Raw genomic sequence first — 6554 nt, 5'->3', positions numbered from 1 at the left:
ATAATAATCATCATAATCATCATCATTATTATTATTGCAACATAGTTCATGCGGTCATACACATTAGGGTTAGTGTGCTACATGGGATTCACAGTGGTCATTACTAAAGCCATTAATGTACATTTTGAGTTCTAAATGAATAGTTCAATTAATATTTTGCAGAAACTTAATTTATCTAATTCTAAAGCATCATTGTTATATTTTTTTCTGTCACAGTGAGATGGCAATATTTTGACGGGTGTGGAAGGCCTCACTGGGACATTTTGTATTAGTAGTGTAAAACATATGCATTGGCTTACATATTGGTAGACATGCCAATTTAAAAAAGGTACATGTAGGAAACACTTAGAGACATCTATATGTAACAAAAAAATGAAGGAATGGGATAGGCTGACTTAAACATCTAGTTATCTAGTTGGTGGCTGTGGCTCAGGTGGTAGAGCAGGTTGTCTAATTGTAGGGTTGGCGCTTCGATTCCTGGCCCACATGACTTGAAGTGTCCTTGGGCAAGACACTGAACCCCAAGTTGCTCCTGATGTCAAGTTAGCACCTTGCTTGGTAGCTCTGCTACCATTGGTGTGAGAATGGGTGAATAGTTACGTCAATATTTGTGTAGGAAAGTTCCTCATATTCAGAGTTAGGGCTAGGCAGGTGCTCAAGTTGCTATGATTTAATAAAGCCGCATGTCAGTTACATTTATGTTTTTAAATAAGAAGTCATTCACAGTGCATATACACTATAAAGAAAACAGTCACCCACTATTTATTTGATAGCACATTGTGCTATTCTGTGTGTCACATTTTTTATTAAATTAAAGAGACCAGAATGGGGCGCATGATGGCTTAGTGCTAAGCACGTTTGCCTCCCACCTCCAGGGTTGGGGGTTTGATTCCCACCACAACCCTGTGTGTGCGTAGTTTGCGTGTTCTCCCTGTGCTGCTCCCCCTGTCCAAGGACATGCACGGTAGGCTGATTGGCATGTCCAAAGTGTCTGTAGTGTATGAATGGGTGTGTGAATGTGTATGTGAGTGTGCCTTGCGATGGACTGGTACCCTGTCCAGGGTGTACCCTGTCCTGTGCCCTATGATCTCTGGGATAGGCTCAAGGTTCCGTGCGACCCTGTATGATAGGAGATATAGAAAATGAAAGGGTGGGTGGATGGAAACCAGAGCGAAATTTCATTATCCTGAGTATCCAGTTACACAAATGGAGAGGTGAGTTTAGAATTGGCTAAATAAATCATACTATCTAGAAACAAATAAGTGGGATATAATCAGTGGTTGATTTTAGACACAATCATCCCTGATATTATTAATAATACTGCTGTTGGTTTGAGTTGAGCACTGACAATCAAATTAAAAGAAGAAGAATCCAGTATTTAGTGGTTTGTTGTTGTTTTTTTAAACAGTGGAGTGATAAGAAGAAATCCTCAGAGACTGCTACAGTGTCCTCTCAGGAATCCGTGGCTAATCATAGGCTGAAGTGTTTCAGAGACATTCTGGACACTGTGTAATCAGAATTTCTTTATTGAGTCTTAGTTACAGATTATTGAATATGTTGCATGTTAAATAAGATTCTGATACTAACAATGGGAAATGTTGATTTAAGAGAATGGAATGCTCTGAACCTTGATGAGCCATAATAAAAAAAAGTTCACATATTAAACAAATTAGAAAATCCCATAATTGTCACAAATAAATAAATAAATTTAAAGCCCATTAATATTTGGTAATGTGCTGTACTGAGAATCATCATTCTACAAACACTGGAAATTCTCAAGCAGGTAAGTGTTTAAGGGAAGGAACAAAGTTTAAAGTGAACACATATATGCCAGTGAGTAAAACCTCATTCTTACATGATCTCGGCACTTTCTGTGTTTTAAACATGCTTCCAACCATACAAAAATTCATCATGACTGATTGGCTGGGAGGTGACAAGGATTCTGAGTATTGTTCAATAAAGCTGATGATATATCTGCAGTGAAAACTGTAAAGGTGTACTGATGAATGAGCAGTTCTTACAACCAGGATAATCTGAGTGTTTTGTTTTCTACTATATTAACCTAAATTCTCACTATCCCAGAAAAGCTACTGAATATACTTTATCTACTCAATAATATTTGGGAGAGAAACTTAACTAGCATTATTCTACCAGAAAATATAGCTATTGTTTTAAACTCAAACCGAGGTATAACTATGCTAAACCCAGAAATCAAGAGGCATGTTTAATACATCAATCACATAGTACATATAACAGGGTCTGTACAGATGCTTCATAATGAAATTCCAGGATTTTCAAGGACTTTTCAAGCACTGTTTTGTTTTGTTTTGTTTTCAAGGACTATACAAGAGATGTCATTGAAACATATCCTTCATTTCCAAAAAAAATCTTAATAATAATAATTTTTTTTAAAACAACCATTTTTATATAGCTCCTTTTCCCAGCCATGATGGACTAAATTTGTATTTCCCAGTCATTGCTTCATTTTCACCATAATTTCACCATTACATCGTATTTTCACTCTGCCTAGTGTCAGCCCTTTATTACATCCTACTCTCTGTGCTCACATGCTGAATTTTAATACAGCCGAATTCCCAATAAAGCTGTTCTCATTTACATATTTTTTCTGTTTCTGAAAGCAGGACCTCGCACTCGCCGGGCAGTACTGGCCATTATCTTCTACAGAAAGTAGCTAAGGTTTGTCCAAAAAATCGATAGATATATTGCTAGATGCTTTAAAAAAAAAAAAAAAAAAAGTTGCTAAAGGGGTCTGAGAAGTGGACCGAAGCTGTCCCTGTTAAAATGAATGAGTGAACGGCAGGAGGAGGAGGGGCTGCAGCGGGGAGTCATATTTTGAGTGAAAGGATTGTATTCGTGTTCTTTTGAAAATTGTTATTTTTTATTTATTGACTTTTTATCATTCAAGCACTTTTTAACCACTGTTACATAAAAAATGGCTATTTTCAAGGTTTTCCAGTACTTAAATTTCCAAATGCCAAATTCAAGCACCTTGTACAAACCCTGTGGTAATAATTTTTCATAGCTACATTTCCCAAACAAGCAAACTGAAAAATTTCTAGTACTTCTAATTAATAAACCTATAACATCAGTTAGCTAGTATTTAAGTGCTACACCCAAACCTCACACATTTGATGTTTTTTTTCTTTTTGTTCTTTGAACACTTCTTCTTCTTCCGCTTCTTCTTCTTCTTGTTTCAGATATATTTCTGCCACCTGTAAGTCAGAATGACAAAATTCTTGACTGTAATATCACTCAGGTAAAAGAAATAAATCAATGAATTAATAAATAAGTAACAGTAAACTGATTTTCTGCAAATTTCATGGAACTATCAATAAATTGATAGTTATATAAAGCCCATAAATTCAAAGTTACCTATTTTTTTTCCTTTAAATGCTACATTTCCTCAGTTTACACATTTGATTTGTTTTTTATGTTCTATCATATGGGTTTATGAGATTGCAAATCATTGCATTCTGTTTTTATTTACATTTTTCACAACGTCCCAACTTTTTTGGAATTGTGGTTGTAGTACTCCCTTTCTTTATCCAGGAAAGTGAGATGTTGGTGTTTACAAATGTCAACATGTTTTTGATAATTATTGAGCATCACACCAAAAATTAATTATTGAGGATTGTCACCAAATTTCTGAATCTAGGCCAAACATCCTAGGACTAGTTGGCAAATGTTAAAAGCATTTTTTGCTATGTGGCAAATTTGGTCATACAAAGGGAGCAGAGCTAAGATCAGATAGCTGTTTATGAGGAATTATAAGTCTGATCAGAAAATCAGATAACTGAAAAGTTTCCCATTAAGCTATTGCCACAAAACTTGAATAGAAAGTTCAGGGATGGACCTCCTAGTATCCGATGCAATCTCGCTCAAATTGGCTACCTGGGGCTGCTGTTCATGTTCATAACGGTCAGCGTTAAGTTCAAATAGCTGTTTCTCAGGAACCAAAATTCCAGTTGAGCAGAATTTGCAGTGAGCTTTCTGCTAATCAGTAACTGAATTACTTCAAAAAATGTCTGCCTTCTGCCAGTCAGCTTTCAGCAGGTAGGTTACACAACTAGCATTGAGTTATCATCACAAAATGTGATATACGTAAGAAAGTTCACATATGGTCTCTTTATTGTTCTATGAATCTTGACAAGAACTGGCCACTGGGGGTGCTATACGCAGGGAGTGTTTGGACCCCACAGATTGCCTCTTATGGCTATATTACTATTATTATTAGCAGTAGAAGTAGTTGTATTATTATTATTGCAGTAGTAGTAGTGATATTTCCTACCGTTTTTTAAGTTTAATTTTCCACCTCTGGTTCCTTAGTCCAACAGATCTGACGCACTGAAGGCTGGACATTGGCAGATATCATCTATGATGATAAAGTACTATTATTTATTTGTTTATTTGTGTATGTATGTATCTACCATACATGTCATAAACACAAATTTTGTCCCTCACAGAAGGGTTCATAAGATCCTCACTGCTGTTAAACTTCAATCTCAGAAATGCCCTCTTAGTAACAGGCACTAAAAAAAATTAACAGTATTGATATTTAGCAGCTGTTGTAAAACTTCATTTGACTTCAAATGTATATGAAATTGTGAACTGGATATAAAAGTGTAACCTGGAACCCCATAGACTTCCACTTCACAGAGCGTGAGAGCCTGGATAACATTGGGAATGATGATGTTCACATGACGACCCCTCATGTTGCAGGTGTAATTTGTAGAGGCACCAGCAGGGATGCTAGAGATAACGACACATCTGTGGGGAGAGAGAGAAGAAAGAGAGAGACTTTGACTTTTAAAATATAATTTATTTTACAATTTAAAAAACCTTAACATACAGAACACATTGTTTTAACGACCATTACCAATTGAAAAAGAGATTCTCGCCTCTTATAAGTCACCCCTTTGTTTACACACCATTTCTTCTCAAACATCGGAAGATCACCATTCATTTGGTAAAATTCATACTTTAATCTAATCCTAGACTCAACCAAGGCCTTAAATAATTTAACCATGTTTACTTCTTTCCCTTCCAATCCCATTTTGTAAGCCTTCCAAATGGCTAATTTTGCTTGACCGACCAAAAAATTTGAATAGGTACAGATTTCCTGCCTGTGGCAAGAATATCTACCCCCATAAATAAACCCTGTTTTCGAGAAAATGATCGCCAAACTATGAAACATTGTATCCAATAGATTTAAGAGCGGAGATAATTTACAACATTCACAAAAGACATGAAACACAGTATCCAGTTCATCACACAAAGTACACAGTGGAGACGATGCATATTTACATTTAAACAAAAACACTTTTGTTGGTAATGCACAATGTAAAATCCGCCACTGTAAGTCACCAGACCTTTTTGGTAGAGGGTTTTTATACAATAACTGCCATGAAGGTTCATTATCTCCCGACGTCAAGAAATGAGTCCTCCATTCTGTATGCCTCCTCCCCCTTAGATGTCTGACAAAGTCGGACTTTACACAGGAAATATATGCATTTTGTTTGTTCACCATGGAAAACGGAAGACTTTGCAAGCCTTTAAAAGATAACAAAATGTTTACATTGTCTCCATTGTTAATTTGAGCTACCTCTGGAGTTAAGTACACTTCTGGAAAAAAGACCTTTGTGTTACCGCCGGACTTAAACTCGGTTATATAATCCCACAAAGATGTAGGAAAAGATGTTTTCAAATCCTTTAATATGTTCCCGACTATTCTCTCTGATCTACCAGTAATCTTTCTAGTTAGATTCTGTACTGAAAAACACTCTCTATTCGACAAGTCAAATAGGTTTCCAACTTTAGTTGTCCCAGCTAAAACAAAGTTAGAAATTTCAGATTTCACCTTAGAGGCTAAATTAATTAATCCCTGACCGCCATCGATTGTAGGCAGACACAGTACCCCCAGGGGAAGCCAATGATGACCACCCCAAACGAAGTCTACAAAGGCTTTTTGAAGTTGTGACAAAAGCTCTTTCTGAGGGTCCAACACGGTTAGACGATGCCACAGCATTGAGCTGGCTAGATTATTCAACACCAGCACCCTGCCTCTGTAGGAAAGCTGGGCTTGAATTCACTTCCATCTCTGGAGCTTGCCTGTCACTTTTTCTACAAGTCCTTCCCAATTCTTGTTCATGTGTTGTTCAGTCCCAAAGAACAGCCCCAGTATCTTAACCCCCTCTTTATTCCAAGGGCGCTGATGTGGAAGCTGGGGTGGATTTTGGTGTGACCAATGGCCTAACAATAAAGTGTCAGTTTTTCCCCAATTGATCCGTGCGGAAGAAGCACTCTAAAAGATGTTGAGGCATGAGGTAAGATGTTTAACATCATCTTCAGATCTAATGATCACTGGGATGTCATCTGTATACGAGGTGAGTTTCACCACTGGTGTGTTTGAAAGGTGAGATGTTGGAAGAGTAAATCCTTGCAGCTTCTCTCTCAGCATCCTCAACATTGACTCAATGGAAATCGTGTACAAGAGACCAGACAAACTACACCCTTGTGTCACACCTCTACCTACA

The 6554-nt window shown here is 37.0% G+C and overlaps 1 long non-coding RNA gene across 1 annotated transcript; it reads right to left on the bottom strand.

Annotated features, from left to right (window-relative positions):
• Positions 1-1772: 1772 nt before the first annotated feature.
• Positions 1773-5988, bottom strand: LOC128632510 (uncharacterized). The gene is made up of 3 exons (XR_008396132.1): positions 4649-5988; positions 4310-4393; positions 1773-3233 (listed from the first exon to the last, which is right to left on the bottom strand). It is a non-coding gene; the product is annotated as an uncharacterized LOC128632510 (long non-coding RNA).
• Positions 5989-6554: the final 566 nt, after the last annotated feature.

The sequence above is a fragment of the Ictalurus punctatus genome, unplaced genomic scaffold, assembly GCF_001660625.3.
Source record: "Ictalurus punctatus breed USDA103 unplaced genomic scaffold, Coco_2.0 tig00064105, whole genome shotgun sequence".
NCBI classification, from domain to species: Eukaryota; Metazoa; Chordata; class Actinopteri; order Siluriformes; family Ictaluridae; genus Ictalurus; species Ictalurus punctatus.
This window is presented reverse-complemented; position numbering and strand designations above follow the sequence as displayed.